The 19,186-nt window shown below is 41.3% G+C and overlaps 1 protein-coding gene across 1 annotated transcript in view; it reads right to left on the bottom strand.

Moving 5' to 3' along the window:
- The window catches only part of PAPSS1 (3'-phosphoadenosine 5'-phosphosulfate synthase 1), a 116,234-nt gene that overhangs the window by 22,262 nt on the left and 74,786 nt on the right, over positions 1-19,186 (bottom strand). The window lies entirely within an intron of this gene.

Below are 19,186 nucleotides of genomic sequence, written 5' to 3'. Positions count from 1 at the left end.
TGTAAATGGCCAACCTAACAACAAATGACTTATTTTCTGCTTTACTTTCGTCTGTGTAGCAAAGAACAAATAGCTTTGTCATTTTTTTCTGATTATAAGATTAATTTAATTCACATGTGGCAAACACTGCTCGCTGCCTCCACAACAACCGATTTCTCTCTGTCCTGATCTCCCTATTCCTTGATGGCAGAAACCTCCCCCTTGATGAAAATGTTATGTCCTTGCTTTCCCAGCAATACAGCATGGGTGCCTGAGCAAATAACAATCTCTTGGGAAGCTGTCTACAGGATTCCTGAAAAACTTTTTTTCCTCATTAATAAAACTCAACTTTCACTCACCTGAAATGTCTTCACTTCACCTTTATTTTTGTTTGACTATAGAATTCTAGATTAATAGACATGTTTCTACATTTTTTCTCTCTTAAAAATGCTACTCCATTGCTTCTAGCTCATAATGTGCTTGAGAAGACAGTCATCACTCTTATTACTCCCCTACTGTTTCCTCTTCCTCTCCCCATCTCTCTGCTTTTAAGGTTCCTCTCTATCATAAATTTTCAACAGGTTGGCTACTATGTGCCAGGTTCTAACTGTGGTTTTCTTTGGATTTATCCTTTCTTGTATTTACTGGGCTTCTTGAATTTGTAGGCTGATGTTTTCCACCAATTGCAGAAAACTTTCAACCACTTTTTTTTCAAAAAGTTTTTGTGCCACATTCTCTCTCTCTTTCAGAACTTCATTTATACATAAGTTAGATGGCTTGAGATTGTCCACAAGTTACTGAGGCTCTGCTTGTTTTCTCCCATTTATTTTCCTTTTTCAAAAAATTCACACTGAGTTTTAATAAATAAATAAATAAATAAAACTGACCTTTTTCTTCTGCCAACTCTAGTCAGCTTTTAAGTTTATCCAATAAACGTTTCTGTTTCAGATACTATACTTTTTTAGCCCTTGGTTTTCCACTTGATTTTTTTCAGTTTCCACTTTTCTGAGATTCCCCATCCAGACAATATTTTTGTTTCAGAAGCTTCAATGTTCTTATTTGCTAATTCCAACATCAGCATCATCTAAAGGCATGTTTCTAGTGAAAGTTTATATTCTGGATTATAAATCACAGTTCTTTGCTTATTTCCAATAATTTGTTGCTGTATGCTGGACTTGTGAATGATTTAAGGAGTCTGAATAATGCTGTTTTCCTTTAGAATGTTAAGAGCCTGATTCCAGCAGGCACCTCTTCTTATCTTTTTGAGGCTCAATTTTAAGCTCTATTGGGCAGGTCCAGTCCAGTTTTTTTGGACCAATTAACAACCCACTGCCTTTCAACTGAAAATTCACCCTTAGTATTTGCTGAGAAAATGGATCGAAAACTAAGCATTTCTCCTTCACAGTGAGCACAATGTTCAATCATCAGAGGGCATCAGAGGGACGCTGCAGGAGGAAGGGTGTGCAGTGGTCCCTGAACATGGGGCTATCTGGTGGCACAGGGGTCCAGCAGCAAACCCAAAGTGCACACTCCTTCAACAACCTCAAAGCCCCAGCCTGAGTCCAGAGATCACCTCGCCACAGTCCTCCTAATGCAGACACCAGTGCACTGCAAGCCTCCCACCAGCAGCTCCCGGACTCCCTCTGCTTTCTCGTGTATCCCGCTGTGCTCAGCTGTGCCTCAGAGAGATGCTTCCTGCGTTAACTGCAACATGGGTATCTCACACTGTGCACCAATCTGGCAGCAGGCCAGCTCCCAATGAATGCCCTGACCCCCATTGAGCTCACCAGTCTTTAGCCTCAGCTAGCCTGTGAACCAGAGAGAGGGCTGTTTCCTGTTATCTGCTATCTGTGAACCAGTGTGGTCCAGCGAGTCCACTCAACTTCACCATCCAGTGGGATGAAACCATGCCTTTTCCAATGAGATCTGAAGCCTAGCCTTGGGGAAAGGATCCCTTTTCCAATTCTACCCTTTCTTTGGTAATCTCCCTCAGCCCTAGGGTACCCTTTAGAGTTCACTCTGCATTTTTTTTAGAAGTTTATTTTATTATTTTTTAATATAAATTTATTTGTTTTATTTGTAGGCTAATTACTTTACAATACTGTATTGGTTTTGCCATACATGGACATTTTTTTTTTTAGCTACTTCTCTATTAAAGTTTAACAATTCTTTAAACTTCTCCTGTCCAATTCTGTGTGATTTCCCACTTCCTGACTGTAAACAAATTGCCAACATGCTTTCTGTACAGTGTGTCCTATTTTCCAAAAGCATGTGTTTCTGGTGTCTTAGTTACATACCTAAGATGTTAACAAGATTTCTCCACTTTAGCTAGGCTGGAATGTCATCATTCAACAGTGAATAACCCCTAGTACCTTCAATCCACTCTCAAACCTATTGTACCACTCTCAACCAGGCCTCAGAGTCTTGTCCTGCACAAATGCAGTCCAAGGAGCCCTGGGGACACCCTCACATCTTCCGTTGCCTGAAAGTGAAAGCGTTAGTCACTCAGTCGTGTCCGACCCTTTGTGACCCCATGGACTGTAGCCCACCAGGCTCCTCTGTCCGTGGAATTCTCCATGCAAAATTACTGGAGTGGGTTGCCATTTCCTTCTCCAGGGGATCTTCCTGACCCAGGGACTGAACCCAGGTTTCCCACATTGCAGGCAGATTCTTTACTAACTGAGCCACCAGGGAAGCCCTGCCTCGGTTGTGCTGCAAGTCTCACTGCTTCAGCAGCCCCGAAACCCAATCTCTGCCTTCTTGGCTCAACAGGTATATTTATGCAAAGGAATACTACTCAGCCACAAGAAAGAATGAAATCCTGACATTTATAACAACATGAACGAATCCAGAGATTATCATACTAACTGAAGTAAGTCAGAGAAAGACATTTAAAAGATACCACCTATATGTGGAATCTTAAAATATTGGTACAAATGAACTTACTTACAAAACAGAAACAGACTCACAGACATAGAAAACAAAGTTATGGTTATCAAAGGGGAAAGGGGAGAGGGGAATAAATTAGGACTATGGGATTAACAGACACACATGACTATATATAAAATAAATTAGAATTTACTGTATAGCAGTACAGTATATTCTGTATTGTTACTATATTCATTATCTGGAATTAACCTATAATGGAAGAGAATCGGAAGCCGGACACCTGAAACTAACAAAATACTGTAAATCAAATCAAATCAAAAGGATGGGAGAATAACAACTCACAATCAGCAACTGTCATTGAAAAAAAATCGGTATTTGTTTCAGAATTTCCTCCCCAAGTACATTTTTGCAACTAATGCTTTTTGGACTCTACATAACTTACTTCAACAATGTAAGCAATACAAGTAAGAATTAAGTTTTGCTACCCAATAGTTCTAAAAGGGGGAGATGGAAATGGCACCCCACTCCAGTACGCTTGCCTGGAAAATCCCATTGATGGAGAAGCCTGGTAGGCTGCAAACCATGGGTCGCACAGAGTCGGACACGACTGACGCGACTCAGCAGCAGCAACAGCAGCAGTGCTAAAAGGGGAGTATTCATAATTCAAATTATAATCAGTTCTCAAATAAGATTGATCTATGCAAATCCTGTTATGGTTCTCCCTGCCATCCATCACAGACTAAGATATTACGCAACGAACAAACCAAAAATCAGTGACATATAGGAACCTAAATTACTTATCTCCATACACAGAATATTTACAATGTAAACACTTTAGAATTAGAATAGTTCTTGAATCATCGCAATATGATGTTTAATTCATGCCCCTTTTTATAAACATAAAAGTCTCATTTGCTCCCTGACTCCATTAGAAAATAGTTATCTATCATCTACCAAAATCAGATTGATTATATTCTTTGCAGCAAAGATGGAGAAGCTCTATACAGTCAGCAAAAACAAGACCAGGAGCTGACTGTGGCTCAGATCACGAACTCCTTAATGCCAAATTCAGACTGAAATTGAAGAAAGTAGGGAAAACCACTCGACCATTCAGGTATGACCTAAATCAAATCCTTTACAATTGTACAGTGGAGGAGAGAAATAGATTCAAGGGATTATATCTGATAGAGTACCTGAAGAACTATGGACGGAGGTTCGTGACATTGTACAGGAGACATGGATCAAGACCATCCCCAAGAAAAAGAAATGCAAAGAAATCAAAATGGCTGTCTGAGGAGGCCTTACAAATAGCTGTGAAAAGAAGAGAAGCAGAAAGTAAAGGAGAAAAGGAAAGATATACTCATTTGAATGCAGAGTTCCAAAGAATAACAACTAGAGATAAGAAAGCCTTCCTCAGTGATCAGTGCAAAGAAATAGAGGAAAAAATAGAATGGGAAAGACTTAGAGGTCTCTTCAAGAAAATTAGAGATACCAAGGGAACATTTCATCCAAAGATGGGCTCAATAAAGTACAGAAATGGTATGGACCTAACAAAAGCAGAAGATATTAAGAAGAGGTGGTAGGAATACACAGGAGAACTGTACAAAAAGATCTTCATGACCCAGATAATCACGATGGTGTGATCACTCACCTAGAGCCAGACATCTTGGAATGAGAAGTCAAGTGGGCCTTAGGAAGCAGCACTACGAACAAAGCTAGTGGAGGTGATGGAATTCCAATTGAACTAATCCAAATCCTAAAAGATGATGCTGCGAAAGTGCTGCACTCATTATGCCAGCAAATTTGGAAAGCTCAGCAGTGGCCACAGGACTGGAAAAGGTCAGTCTTCATTCCAATCCCAAAGAAAGGCAATGCCAAAGAATGCTCAAACTACCGCACAATTGCACTCATCTCACATGCTGCTGCTACTGCTGCTAAGTCGCTTCAGTCGTGTCCAACTCTGTGCGACCCCACAGACGGCAGCCCACCAGGCTCCACTGTCCCGGGGATTCTCCAGGCAAGAACCCTGGAGTGGGTTGCCATTTCCTTCTCCAATGCACGAAAGTGAACAGTTAAAGTGAAGTCGCTCAGTCGTGTCCGACCCTTAGCGACCCCATGGACCGCAGCTTACCAGGTTCTTCCGTCCATGGCATTTTCCAGGCAAGAGTACTGGAGTGGGTTGCCACTGCCTTCTCCCATCTCACACACTAGTAATGTTCAAATTCTCCAAGACAGGCTTCAACAGTATGTGAACCATGAACTTCCAGATGTTCAAGCTTGTTTTAGAAAAGGCAGAGGCACCAGAGATCAAATTGCCAACATCTGCTGGATCACCATAAAAGCAAGAGAGTTACCGAAAAACATCTATTTCTGCTTTGTTGACTATGCCAAAGCCTTTGACTGTGTGGATCACAACAACCTGTGGAAAATTCTTCAAGAGATGGGAATACCAGACCACCTGACCTGTCTCTTGAGAAATCTGTATGCAGGTCAGGAAGCAACAGTTAGAACTGGACATGGAACAACAGACTGGTTACAAATAGGGAAAGGAGTACATCAAGGCTGTAAATTGTCACCCTACTTATTTAAGTTATATTCAGAATACATCATGAGAAACCCTGGGCTGGAGGAAGCACAAGCTGGAATCAAGACTGCCAGCAGAAATGTCAATAACCTCAGATATGCAGATGACACCACCCTTATGGCAGAAAACGAAGAAGAACTAAAGAACCTCTTGATGAAAGTGAAAGAGGAGAGTGAAAACAGTTGGCTTAAAGCTCGTCATTCAGAAAACTAAGATCATGGCATCTGGTCCCATCACTTCATGGGAAATAGAAGAGGAAACAGTGGAAACAGTGAGAGACTTTATTTTTTGGGCTCCAAAAATCACTGCAGATAGTGACTGCAGCCATGAAATTAAAAGATGCTTGCTCCTTGGAAGAAAAGTTATGACCAACCGAGTCAGCATATCAAAAAGCAGAGACATTACTTTGCCAACAAAGGTCTGCCTAGTCAAGGCTATGGTTTTTCCAGTGGTCATGTATGGATGTGAGAGTTGGACTATAAAGAAAGCTGAGTGCTGAAGAATTGATGTTTTTGAACTGTGATGTTGGAGAAGACTCTTGAGAGTCCTTTGTACAGCAAGGAGATCCAACCACTCCATCCTAAAGGAAATCAGTCCTGAATATTCATTGGAGGGACTGATGATGAATCTGAAACTGCAATACTTTGGCCACCTGATGTGAAGAACTGACTCATTTGAAAAGACCCTGAGGCTGGGAAAGATTGAAAGCAGGAGAAGGGGACAACAGAGGATGAGGTAGCTGGATGGCATCACCGACTCAATGGACATGAGTTTGAGTAAACTCCAGGAGTTGGTGATGGACAGGGAGGCCTGGCGTGCTGTGGTCCATGAAGTTGCAAAGAACTGGACCCGACTGAGCGACTGAACTGTACTATACTGTATCTACCGCTCTTAAACCTACCAAAGATTTTGGTAAATTTAATTTTCAGTGGCTTCTGAGAGAAAAAAAAAACTTATTTTTCAAATTTAAAATTACATTACATCATAAAATTATAAATCTGGACTATACCACATAATATATAACACCACTAGTACTATACCATCTTCTTCCTACCCCACAGTGGAGAAATTCCACTGTCCTAGAAACCTGGCAGATTAAGCATATAATATTTTCAATTTTGTTTAATTAAAGATACTGAAGATAACAAACAGAACATTTATTTAAGTCCCTACTTAAATCACCTATTTCTTTATACATTTCACATCAAGATTTTCTTTAACTGTAATGAAGTCTATTAAAGTAACCACATCATAAAGCCAAATTCATATATTCAACAGGTTTGTGAAAGAACTGTTGGTGGGAATGCAAACTAGTACAGCCACTATGGAGAACAGTGTGGAGATTCCTCAGAAAACTGGAAATAGAACTGCCATATGATCCAGCGATCGCACTCCTGGGCATACACACCAAGGAAACCAGAATTGAAAGAGACACATGTACTCCAATGTTCATTGCAGCACTGTTTATAATAGCCAGGACATGGAAGCAACCTAGATGTCCATCTGCAGATGAATGGATAAGAAAGCTTTGGTACATATACACAATGGAGTATTTCTCAGCCATCAAAAAGAATGCATTTGAATCAGTTTTAATGAGGTGGATGAAATTGGAGCCAATTATACAGAGTGAAGTAAGCCAGAAAGAAGAACATCAATACTGTATATTAACGCATATATATGGAATTTAGAAAAATGGTAACCTGAACCCTGTATAAGAGACTGCAAAAGAGACATAGGCATTTAGAACAGTCTTTGGGACTCTGTGGGAGAGGGTGAAGGTGGAATGATTGGGGAGAATGGAATTGTAGCATGTATATTATCATAAGTGACCAGTCCAGGTTCGACACATAAATTTTCCTCTGTTCATTTCTTTGCATTTGTGCTTTTTTAATAAAATTCTTTTTTAGAAATTAAAAAAAAAAAATAAAGAATAAAAAAAAAAAAAGAACTTCAGACACAGAAGCTGTTTTTGTAATGCAAATTTTCTTTTCCAAATTGTCAAAAATGTACTTGTCTTAATGCTACAAAAAATTTTTTTTTAATTTATTTTTATTGGAGGCTAATTACTTTACAATATTGTATTGGTTTTGCCATACATTGACATGAATCCGCCCCAGATGTACATCTGTTCCCCATCCTGAAACCTACTCCCACCTCCCTCCCCATCCCATCCCTCTGGGTCATCCCAGTGCACCAGCCCTGAGCATCCTGTATCATGCATCGAACCTGGACTGGCGATTCGTTTCACATATGATAATATACATGTTTCAATGCCATTCTCCCAAACCATCCCACCCTTGCCCTCTCCCACAGAGTCCAAAAGACTGTTCTATACATCTGTGTCTCTTTTGCTGTCTCGTATACAGGCTTTCATTATCATCTTTCTAAATTCCATATATATGCGTTAGTATACCCCACTCCAGTACTCTTGCCTGGAAAATCCCATGGACGGAGGAGGCTGGAAGGCTGCAGTCCATGGGGTCGCTGAGGGTCGGACACGACTGAGCGACTTCACTTTCACTTTTCACTTTCATGCACTGGAGAAGGAAATAGCAACCCACTCCAGTGTTCTTGCCTGGAGAATTCCGGGGACAGGGAAGCCTGGTGGGCTTCTGTCTGTGGGGTCACACAGAGTTGGACACAACTGAAGTGACTTAGCACGCACGCATGCATACTGTATTGGTGTTTTTCTTTCTGGCTTACTTCACTCTGTATAATAGGCTCTAGTTTCATCCACCTCATTAGAACTGATTCAAATGTATTCTTTTTAATGGCTGAATAATACTCCATGGTGTATATGTACCAAAGCTTTCTTATCCATTTGTCTGCTGATGGACATCTAGGTTGCTTCCATGTCCTGGCTATTATAAATAGTGCTGCAATGAACATTGGAGTACATGTGTCTCTTTAAATTCTGGTTTCCTCGGTGTGTATGCCCAGGAGTGCAATTGCTGGATCACATCACAGTTGTATTTCCAGTTTTTTAAGGAATCTCCACACTGTTCTCCATAGTGGCTGTACTAGTTTGCATTCCCACCAACAGTGGAAGAGGGTTCCCTTTTCTCCACACCCTCTCCAGCATTTATTGCTTGTAGACGTTTGGATAGCAGCCATTCTAACTGGCGTGAAATGGTCCCTCATTGCGGTTTTTATTTGCATTTCTCTGATTATGAGGGATGTTGAGCATCTTTTCATGTGTTTGTTAGCCATCTGTATGTCTTCTTTGGAGAAATGTCTGTTTAGTTCTTTGGCCCATTTTTTGATTGGGTCGTTTATTTTTCTGGAATTGAGCTGCAGGAGTCGCTTGTATACTTTGGAGATTAATTTGTCAGTTGCTTCATTTGCTATTATTTTCTCCCATTCTGAAGGCTGTCTTTTCACCTTGCTTATAGTTTCCTTTGCTGTGCAGAGCGTTTAATTTTAATCAGGCCCCATTAGTTTATTTTTGGTTTAATTTTAATCAGGCCCCATTAGTTTATTTTAGTTTATTATTTAGTTTATTTTAGTTAATTTGGTTCCCAATATTCTGGGAGGTGGGTCATGGAGGATCCTGCTGTGATTCATGTTGGAGAGTGTTTTGCCTACATTCTCCTCATGGAGTTTTATAGTTTCTGGTCTTACATTTAGATACATTCTTTAAAGTCAAACCAATTAACTATTTTTGTTGGTTAAAAACATCCATATTTTCATTCATCTCTTGAATTTCATGTTAAAATACCTCCACATCTTGGTTATAAATTATCACAACACTTTAGTATTAACCTATTTTCTTGAAATTCCCAAATCTTAACGGTCTGCCTCTTGATCTCTCAATGGCAAGAACGATTTTAATCTCTTCAAGTTGACTGGGAAAATCTAGAGAGGCAAATGAAAGACAAGGTTTATCCTTGCCATCATGTAGATCCTAGGTACTTATCATTTCCAATCGCTGCACAACTAAGCATTCTAAGCGCTTCTATCAATTCCCATAGCTCTGCACAGACATGGAACAATATTCAGTCATCATGAGAGTCGTATTTCTGATTTGTAATGCGAAAATTATGAGATCTACTTACACATTTCATTCTCCAGCTTGCAGAAGAGAATTAGACACACCTTATAATTACTCCCATTACACAATTTTAAGAGCTGAAAAGGAGTGTTTAGATTATGGAATCCAAACCCTTCATTTTGAACATCAAGAATCGAGGCCGGATACATAAAATACAGACTTTCCCAAAGATTTCTACATCAAGAATCGAGGCCGGATACACAAAATACAGACTTTCCCAAAGATTTCCTTTATCTTCAAGGATAAACCTCAGCTGTCTCAGGGTTCAAAAAAACATAACTCAAATGTAAGAGAAGGATTTGTTCAGAACCATCAGCAACCAAACTGTTTTATCCCTATAAATTACTTTGCCCTGGTTGAGCCCAGGCCACTGGCAGGTGTGAAGAGGGTCATGGGAGAGAAAGCAAATCCACAGTCCTCCTCCCCCTCTGGCCTCCCAAGCCAAGGGACCCCAAAATTTGTTTTTTGTAAATGCCAAAAGTCTTTGACTCTTTTCTGTCTCTCCAGCCCCTCACTGATTATTATTTTAAGGAACCACAGGAAGGCAACCATGATGGTATGTCACTGGAAAACATTTCATGAGATCCTTCACAGGGGCGAATGAAGAAAAAAACAGACACTAGTTATTAAGTTCTTCCTAACATGAAAACAGACGAAGAATTTATGCTTTTGAACTGTGGTGTTGGAGAAGACTCTTGAGAGTCCCTTGGACTGCAAGGAGATCCAACCAGTCCATTCTAGGGGAGATCGATCCTGGGTGTTCATTGGAAGGACTGATGCTGAAGCTGAAACTGCAATACTTTGGCCACCTCATGCGACGAGTTGACTCACTGGAAAAGACTCTGATGCTGGGAAAGGTTGGGGGCGGGAGGAGAAGGGGACGACAGAGAATGAGATGGCTGGATGGCATCACCGACTCTGTGGACATGAGTTTGAGTGAACTCCGGGAGTTGGTGATGGACAGGGAGGCCTGGCGTGCTGTGATTCATAGGGTCGCGGAGAGTCGGACACGACTGAGCGACTGAACTGAACTGAACATGAAAACAAAGTGTTTTACGAATATTTCATTTAATGTTTACAGTAAATCAATAAGATAGTCAATATTTCTGTTTTACAAATAAGAAAACTTTCAATAACACATTCAAAGTTGCAAACTGAACGACTAAGAGAAGGAGTATTTGAAATTGGGTCTCTCCAAGGCCAAAGCCCATGCACACCTACTCACAAGGAGCTACTGAAACTGTGTCATGCCCTACAAGAGAGGACTCAGAGCAGGAGAGAAAATACAGGCTAGGACTACATTTAAGGAAGAAGCAGCACAGATTACAACTGCAGGGAAAAGTGAAAGGCCAAACTATAAGACAATATTTGATCTTAATGCTGCCAGAGTAAGAAACAAAGACAGATTCTGAGCTGGAAGTCTATGGAAAAGTCAGGAGCAAAACAGGGCATATTCCTCCTTCCCTGTGAAAAGCATCTACTGCTGCTGCTAAGTCACTTCAGTCGTGTCCGACTCTGTGCGACCCCATAGACGGAAGCCCACCAGGCTCCCCCGTCCCTGGGATTCTCCAGGCAAGAACACTGGAGTGGGTTGCCATTTCCTTCTCCAATGTGTGAAAGTGAGAAGTGGAAGTGAACTCGCTCAGTCGTGTCCGACCCTTAGCGACCCCACGGACTGCAGCCTACCAGGCTCCTCCGTCCATGGGATTTTCTAGGCAAGACTACTGGAGTGGCTTGCCAGTGTCTTCTCCGGAAAAGCATCTAAAACACCTATAAAATCTAATGTCTCTGAATTAAATTAGTGATTTTACTTTTCAAGATACATATATGCTAAACATCTATAAAACAGACGCTGCTGCTGCTCTGTCGCTCAGTCGTTCCTGACTCTTAGCGATCTCATGGACTGTAGCCTGCCAGGCTCCTCTGTCCATGGGATTTCCCAGGCAAGAATACTGGAGTGGGTTGCCATTTCCTTCTCCAGGGATGGAACCCATGACTCCTGCATTGGCAGGTGGATTCTTTACCACTGTGCCACCAGGGAAGCCCAAAATTATATTTAAAATAAATCAACAGACTCTAAATGTTTTTGTGATAAAGATCCACAATTGCCTATCCAAAAATCTGAAGTTCATTTTTTTCCAGCTTTAACAAGATGTAACTGACATGCAACATTATGTAAGTTTAAAGTTTTCAACATGATGATGTGATACGTGTCAGTTCAGTTCAGTTCAGTTCAGTCGCTCAGTCATGTCCAACTATTTGCGACCCCATGAATCACAGCACGCCAGGCCTCCCTGTCCATCACCAACTCCCGGAGTTCACTCAAACTCATGTCCATCGAGTCGGTGATGCCATCCAGCCATCTCATTCTCTGTCGTCCCCTTCTCCTCCCCCACCCCAACCTTTCCCAGCATCAGAGTCTTTTCCAGTGAGTCAACTCGTCGCGTGAGGTGGCCAAAGTACTGCAGTTTCAGCTTTAGCATCAGTCCTTCCAATGAACACCCAGGATCGATCTCCCTTAGAATGGACTGGTTGGATCTCCTTCTCTACGTGTACATACTACCAAATGGATGTGTTAAGTAATCTTATAGTAACCATCTGAAATCCAAAAGCCGTTTTTTTTTAAACTAACATTAGCAAAACCTGATCAAAACTGACAAAGTTTATCTGCAGCCTTTGCTGATCCCAATTAATGTGAAAAAACATTCACTTTGTTAAGAAATACTAATGTTTTTATGCCCCAGGCCCATAAGCAGGATTAAGTAATACATGACCCCAAATACTTCAGATAAGAGACTGTGAATTTGTGTTGCACTATTCCAGAAACATTAATAAAATAAATGACCAGAAGACAAAATGATCAAAGAGCTCAAAGAGAGTCAAAGGTTATAATTAAAACTTGGGGGTTTATGGCTCCTATAATTAGGCTCAGATCCTAAGAGCTGTCCCTTTATTTGTTAAAGGCTTGGAAGTGTTTATGGGGAGGAACAGGGTTTAAACCCTAATAGACATCCTATTTACTGCTCCAGATAGCGGTGTAAAGCATGGACTAATTAAACAAACATACTGCATCATGTGGCAGTCTGTTCCTACTGTCCCTGATTAAGGGCATTTGCTCAATTAAATACAATCGGTTGCTACTAAGGAGTCTTTTACTAACTGCACTGATTACTTTCATGGCAGCTTATAATGATACATTTTCTCCAGAATTCAACAGGTAATTTTCATTCAAATGCCTTAAAGACCAAGAGAAAACTTACTGCACACGTCTACATTCCAAGATATATCTTACTTTCAGCACTTTCACGCAACATGTCTTAAAAAGCATTATTTGTCCTTTATATAAACGGATTACAGCATTTAGTGAGACGGGACAATTTTTTAGCATTAGAGAAGTAGCTCTCCCACCACATGCTGCCCTGCCCCCACCTACCCAACTCCTAAAATGGAATCTAGGAATCCAGCCATCAAATCCTTTACCAACTGGAAAATCAGGGACATCCTGTTGATAACCAAATAGGCTAACAGCTGCTCATCATTCTGAGAAGCATGTGTGCTGGAGAAACAAATCTGGTACCAATGCCTTCTAAATGACCTACAGAAAATGATTAAAGGAAGAGTCATTGTTTTTATTTTATTATTATTAGTTGGCAAATGAGCACTACTGGCAGACTTTGTCCTGATGTCACTGGAAAAGCTACAAAAAAGAGTGTTGTGTGTGTTTTTTTTAACTATAAAAAAATTCTTCATTTGAGGCTGTGAATAAGCCGAATAAGTCAGGCACACAAGTGAGGCACTTGAGAAAAAGAAATGGACAGTTTTCAAAAGCCACTCAATATAACAGCTTAAATCCTGCCAGATCATAAACACTGAAGTATTTAATAGTTTAAAATATGAAGGTGTTTGTCAGAATTCCTTAAGTTTGTTCTGTAAAAGTTCAGAAGTTAAAAATTGCCTTTGCTTGGGTACCAGGTGCGGTGCTTTCTGACAGGAGCCACAGCTCTTAGCATGTAACTGACACTCCAGAGATTTACAGGCAGAAACTGCTCTAATATGCCTTTATTCCCTTCTAGGAATCCTGGAAGTTGTGTAGGCACAGGGCATCTTTAACCTCTTTGCCCTCCTACCGACTGCTACGGCCCCTGACAGGCTTCCAGGGAGCAAGGAGCCTGATGAAAAGAAGACACAGGCTTTGGAGTCAGAAAAGCTCGAGTTTCAAGTCCAGTTGCGCATCTTGCTGGTTGTAAGATAGGACCAAGATTCCCTCCTTGACATAACTTCGATCAGGTTCCTCCAAGCTCTCTATGCCCCGACCTTCAGAATCCACCTTGTAGGGCTTACACTACCAATTGTGGCAAAAATCTTGCTAAGTCAGTCTACAGCCCCTCCATCCTCAATACATGATCAAATTCTTCATCCCTACCACCTCCAAGTGATATGTGAATAGGCTGTCCTGCCTTCAGCAAGGATCCTTCTAGGTCCATTTAACCAGAATCATCCCACGCCCGTTGTTTCTGATGTTTCCTCCTAGTAATTTTCCAGCCACTGACCACCACTCTGCTTGCTGGCTATAAATCCCCACTTGACCATGATGTATTCAACTGAGCCCAGGTCTCCGTTTAGGTCTCTTTTCCCCATGTTGCAATAGTTCCTAAATAAAAATCTGTTTTTACTGCTTTAATTACTGTCCAGCTTCAGTTTTTCTGTACAGACCACAGTTACATTACTCAGTTTCTCTGAGCTTCAGTAACATCAGCTGTAAAATGGAAATAACAGCTATCTCACTGAGCTGTTGTGGGGATGAGGTTATATAATATACACAAAGAATCTGTTCGGTATATGATAGCCACACATACAGGTATTCAAGAAATGGTTATCTTCATTTGTCTTCATATTCTTTATTTGAGCTTTCTATTATACTGTCAAACACCAAAGGATATTCCAAATCAGAGGATCCATGCTCTGATGTGGAGTCTGTTAGGAAGTTGGTCAACACAGGCTCTCTGCCATAACCAAAACTCCACAACTTCACACAGATGGATGAGCAGCCTTGAGATGTACACAGCTCCCCTGATACAGGGACAGAATCCCAGGGATGTTTAGAACTTGCAGCAACACAGTTTGTTCCTGTTTTCTAAGGCAGTTGATATTAATTACCATGTATTGTCACAAGCTAGGCAATGTGTTACTGATTTATATTTATTCTATTTACTTCTCACAACAACAGTTAAAAACAATAGGCAGATGTGACTCCTACCATGAGGCAGGACGAGATGGTTGGATGGCATTACCGACTCAACAGACATGAGTTTGATCAAACTCCAGGCGACAGTGAAGGACAGGGAAGCCTGGACTGCTGCAATGCATGGAATTGCAAAGAGCTGGACATGACTTAGCGACTGAACAATGAGGTAGGTATCAGAATAATACAGAGAGTAAGGGAATTTCCTGGCGGCACTGTGGTTAGGACTCCACACTTCCAATGCAAGGGGCACAGGTTTGACTGCTGGTTGGGAACTAAGATCCAGCACATTATGCGGTGTGCCCAAAAAAAAAAGGAGTTAAGAATACAGATTAAGCAAGGGCTTTGCAAGCAGCACTAGTGGTAAAGAACCCACCTGTCAATGCAGGAGACAAAAGAGAGGTGGGTTTGAGCCCTGAGTCAGGAAGATCCCCTGGAGGACAGCATGGCAACCCACTCCAGTACTCTTGCCTGGAAAATCCCATGGTCAGAGGAGCCTGGTAGGTTACAGTCCATGGGTCAAAGAGTCGGACACAATTGAAGCGACTGAGCACACACCCACAGATTAAACAAAGATAATCACAACACACAACTCTGGTTTGTGACAAATGAAAAACAAGTTTGAAAGGCCCTGTACTAAAGATTCTACCTCTAATAAATGTCTGCCTCTGCCAAGGCCATCCTAATTCACCGTTTCGGAACACCTACAGGATATTTTAAGAATTTATTTCAAGTCTGTTTTCGAAAAATCTGTGGCCACATATTTTAATTTTATATGATAAAAGAAAAACATTCTGTGGCAGTTAGAGCCCATGGCTCTGGAACCAGACTATCTCGACCCTACTGTGTGATCCTGAACAGGTATGTTAACCCCTCGACCTCAGTTTCCTCATCTCTGAACTGATCTACCTGCTCTCTTAGTGTCGTTCTAAGGATGAAGTTAGCTGACACACGTACAGCACTTGGAATATTGTCTGCCGGAAGAGCTCAATAAAAACAGGCTATTCTTACATTCTCAATCATGGTGTATACATACAACTCATTTACTTCTCCATTTCCTCTTCAGTGAAACTGGTTCGATGAAAACAGTTTAGAGGTTGGTAAGAAATAGTAAAAGTATATACTGGACACTTGGTTACACAGAGCCAGAGGACCAAAATGGCTCAAATGAAGAAAGTAACCAAGTTTAGCTGAAGAATACACTGCTGATGAGAATGTATCACTACAACCGCACTGGAAAACTGGTTGGCAACATCTACTAAAGCTAACAAAGGCTCACCCCTAGAATATCTAGAATTCTAGGTATTAAACCAACAGAAATGCCCATGAAAAGTCATGCACTAAAATCTTCATGCCAGTACTATTCTTAATAGCAAACAACTGGAAACTGAGATGCCCATCAACAGTACTGGGTGCAGTCACATGATAGGATACTCCACGGTACAGAGAGTGACCAACTACAACTAGCTACACAGAACAGTAAGGTGAGTCTCCCCAACATATGCAAAGGGAAAGAAGCCAAATGCCAGAGTATGCACAGTATGATTTCAGTTATAAAAGCACGAGGAAAGGCTGGACTAGGTGCCGAGATGCAATGCCCAGGTCTCCCAAGGGAAGAAGGATTGCTTCCCCACTTTGAGGAGTGCTGCCAGCCCTCTTTAGAAATTGCCCCTACAGAAAGAAGCAGCAGCAGTCAAAGGCAGGCCCCCTCCCTGGGCAGCCAACCACTGGTCAACAAAGAGGTTTAAGTGACTACTTTTTGTGCAACTGAAAGCATCTTTGGAAGGGCCTTTCCAGAAGCCCACACAGGATCAACACAGGCTTCCACTAAGACCGAACTGCAGCTCAGCTTCTCCTCCAGCCCAACTCTGCTCCCCAAGTGCTGCTTCCAAGAGCTATCCCTAACACACCTCCTGAAGGCTCATCTCTCTCTTAGAGTCTGCTTCCCAGAGTTTCCAACGAGCTCACGGGATCTATGATATGAGAAGTGAGGACGGTGAGGACTACTGCAGGGAGGACGAGGGCAGGGGGGAGAGGAGAGGGCAGGATGCAGATCGTCAAGGGTGCTGGTAACAGTCTTTTCACCTGTCTGGGTGCTGGTCACACGGCTGTTCAAACAGGAAAAATTCATGTAATTGTATACCTGGGAAATGTGCACTTTCTCCTTTGTATATTACAGTTCAATATGAAGTTAAAAGCAAATAAGACAAGTAAGAAAATAAGGAGAATGAGACAGAACCTTAAAGAATATTTAGTCCCACCTCCCTGCGCATGCCTTAAATTACCCTTTTCTGTGCAATTAAAACGTAGCTCAGAGAAGTCGAACCTAAGATTAGGCGCAAACCAGGCCAAGAATGGTCCAAGAGCCTATGCTGTTTCAATCAGACCACGCTCTCGGGTGTAGGAACAGGAGTCAAATCTGAGGCTGGGGGAGGGCTTGCTGCAGCCAGCTCACCTCGTCAGCTGTGCCTTGCAAGAAGGAAGACTCTGAGGAACACCAAAATGCAGGCATCCCAAGGGCACCTTTAGGCACCTTGATCTCTGAATTTTCCTCAAGAGACACATCTGGCTCTGAAATGACAGGACTTAAAAACCTTTTGAATAAAGACAAAAAAGCATGGTTGACCCTGTGTGGTGTTCTCTCTTCTGTTTTTATTATTTGTCTATCCCCTCGTTGCCACCTTCTCAAAAGCCATTTTTAGTTTATTTAGGTAATAAAATGTCGTACCTTCCCTTTCAGACAGGAATCAGAAACACAAATGGGAAAAATACATCCTCAATAGGCCAAGATAAATTCTTTCATGTTCCTCACTGGCACTTAATGAAGTTACTGATAAACTCAGCCCTGACCCCTAAATTCATTTGCATCACTTCCGCATTGAAAACCGCTCACCTGGTAATTCTGGAGAACTTCATTCCAAATGATTCCCTTAAAATGATGGTGATGAAAGTGAAAGTGAAGTCGCTCAGTCGTGTACGACTCTCTGCGACCCCATGAACTGCAGCCCACCAGGTTCCTCCGTCCATGGGATTTCCCAGACAAGAATACTGGAGTGGGTTGCCATTTCCTTCTCCAGGGGGTTTTCCCAACCCAGGGATCGAACCTGGGTCTCCGGCATTGCGGGCAGACGCTTTACCATCTGAGCCACCAGGGAACACAGCACCAAAAAAGAAGCTGAGAAACTACTGAAAACTGTTACTTTATTTCCAAAATAAATCAGGAGGGAGGGGACGCACATGTACCTGTGACTGACACATGTTGATGTATGGCAGAAACCAACACAGTATTGTAAGGCAATTATCCTCCAATTGAAAATAAACTCTAAATATAAATAATATCTTAAAAAATATGGATGCAAAAATCATAAATAAAATATTAACAAATAGAGAAGAAAAAGACGTAAGAACTAAAGACACGGTGGTCTCTGGGAAACGGAAACAGCTCTTAGCACCCAACTCTTATGAATATTTTATACCAACAAAGAGGGAAGATGACGAGGAATTCTACCTTATGTCTTCTAATATATTATTCAGGCTGATCCAAGAGAAGAATCAAATACCCTGTAAACTTTTAGCCTGCTGTTACTGTAATTTTCTGTCAGTATTCCTTAGGTAAAGAGTATACAACCACACAACTAAGCTCCAATAAAAATTTTTAGGCTTGATCCAAGGAAGAGCCAAACCTGTTTTATTTTCTTTAAAAAAATTTTTTTTAAGGAAGCTATCACAGAGTATATACAACTAAATTGTTTTTATCCTTCTAAAAGGGTTTGCCTCCCAAATATATCTAGTAAGTAAATTCATCTCCCTTCAAGGTGGGAACGAAAAATAATGCAGTAATAATGGGCATTCCATTCTTAATCTTAAACTCTGAATAGGAAGCTGGCTAGGAATTTTTCACACACTGTTTTTCAGGACATTCATTGATTTATCCATTTATTCAAACAAATATTTTTTGAAGGCCAACTCTACCTTGAAGCAAAAACCTAAGTCTTCCTTATATATGATTATAAAAAGATCTCAAAACTTTCCTTTTGACTACTCCACCCAAAATCAAGAAGCAATTTTATTTCCTGACTCTATTAGTCCTTAATAGAGAACAGATGAAGAATGTTTTCTCTAAAGATACCATCCTTTTCATACCACTCAAATACCAGAAGCAAAAATCAGGCCGATTCTGTCCCCTGGGAAGAGTGACTTAGAACTTTGTTAAAGTGTAAGATGCATGCTGTCAGATCTATGTAACAAGGGCCAGACAAGAGCCTGTGTCATACAGGCTCAAGGTTGCCCAGCCCTTTGTCTGCAAGGAACTTTCCCTCCTTCACAACTGGGACCACAAACCACAATAAAAGCAAGAGCACCCGTCCCTGCCTTCCCATTCCTAATAAGACTGCCTCCTGAGGGCAATCTCTAGAGCGCATCCCCAACAGAGCAGGCGAGT

This window comes from Moschus berezovskii, chromosome 5 (assembly GCF_049115385.1).
Source record: "Moschus berezovskii isolate FMDL1 chromosome 5, NW_MosBer_1.0, whole genome shotgun sequence".
NCBI classification, from domain to species: domain Eukaryota; kingdom Metazoa; phylum Chordata; class Mammalia; order Artiodactyla; family Moschidae; genus Moschus; species Moschus berezovskii.
Note: the sequence above shows the minus strand (reverse complement) of the source record. Positions and strands in the feature narration are given on the sequence as shown.